The sequence below is a fragment of the Scylla paramamosain genome, chromosome 40, assembly GCF_035594125.1.
Source record: "Scylla paramamosain isolate STU-SP2022 chromosome 40, ASM3559412v1, whole genome shotgun sequence".
Lineage (NCBI taxonomy): Eukaryota > Metazoa > Arthropoda > Malacostraca > Decapoda > Portunidae > Scylla > Scylla paramamosain.
Genome location: NC_087190.1, coordinates 13,536,604 through 13,537,821, shown reverse-complemented (window position 1 = coordinate 13,537,821; position 1,218 = coordinate 13,536,604). Strand labels below are relative to the sequence as shown.

The following is a 1,218-nucleotide window of genomic DNA, read 5'->3' as shown; positions in this document are numbered from 1 at the left end:
GAGGAGGAGGAGGAGGAGGAGGAAGATAACTGTAGTAACTAGTGACTCATATGGGGAAACCTAAGAGAGAGAGAGAGAGAGAGAGAGAGAGAGAGAGAGAGAGAGAGAGAGAGAGAGAGAAATGCCCTCCCTTCATCCATCCTCTCTCTCTCTCTTTCTCTCTCTCAGTACACCTGCACTCACGACACACACACACACACACACACACACACACACACACACAGAGAGAGAGAGAGAGAGAGAGAGAGAGAGAGAGAGAGAGAGAGAGACACGCAAAATTCACCCTTTCTCTCTCTTTTCATAACACTGGAATGGTTCGCTCAGGAGGAGGAGGAGAAGGAGGAGGAGGAGGAGGAGGAGGAGGAGGAGGATGCAAGCCCCTCCTCCTCCTCCTCCTCCCCCTCCTCCACACGCATGCGCCAGAGGAAGGAAAGCTATAAGGGTGGAAACAATGAAGATATTAATACCACTTTCACCTCTACAGCGGCGAGAGAGAGAGAGAGAGGGAGAGAGAGAGGGAGAGAGAGAGGGAGAGGGGAGAGAGACTGCGGTGTGAGAGCTGCAAGGGTGATTTTCCCACTCTCTTGCACTCACTGGTAACTCTAACGCTCCTCTCTCTCTGGTAGGGTCGATTGAGAAGAGAGGAGGAGGAGGAGGAGGGTGGAGGAGGAAGAGTCAGTTGAGGTGTGGAGTGTGTGGAGTGAAGGTGTATGGTTCTGTGTTTTGAAGAATCCATGGTGAGTGTTTTTCATATGGTGATCACGTCAGGTCGTCTTCATCTTCTACAGTAGTGTTTCGATGTGTTTCGCTCAGATCTTCAAGCAGTCGTGTTTGTGATCGGTGGGGTTCCCTTTATTTGACGGGTTTGTGCCTCTGTGTGTGTGTCTGTGTGTGTGTGTATGTGTGTGTGTGTGGGAAACGTTGTCTGCTATGTGTGTTTGTGTGTGTTTGTGTGTCTGTGTGTTTGACAGTCAGCTGATACATTGTGACGTGTGTGTGTGTGTTTGTGTGTTTGTGTTTTGGGTTTTGTGTCGTGTGTGTGTGTGTGTGTGTGTGTGTGTTTTGGATTTTGTGTCGTGTGTGTGTGAAATAATAATAATAATGATGATAATAAACGGTTTATTATTTAGGCAGTTAACAAATTGAAAATGTGTGTGTGTGTGTGTGTGTGTGTGTGTGTGTGTGTGTGTGTGTGTGTGTGTGTGTGTGTGTTTCATG

The 1,218-nt window shown here is 48.0% G+C and overlaps 1 protein-coding gene across 1 annotated transcript in view; it reads left to right on the top strand.

Moving 5' to 3' along the window:
- Positions 1-587: 587 nt before the first annotated feature.
- The window catches only part of LOC135092502 (ATP-binding cassette sub-family G member 4-like), a 51,174-nt gene continuing 50,543 nt past the window's right edge, over positions 588-1,218 (top strand). The window contains exon 1 of the mRNA XM_063991070.1: positions 588-737. The gene's annotated coding sequence lies outside the window, so the exon portion shown is untranslated. The remainder of the gene's footprint in view (positions 738-1,218) is intronic.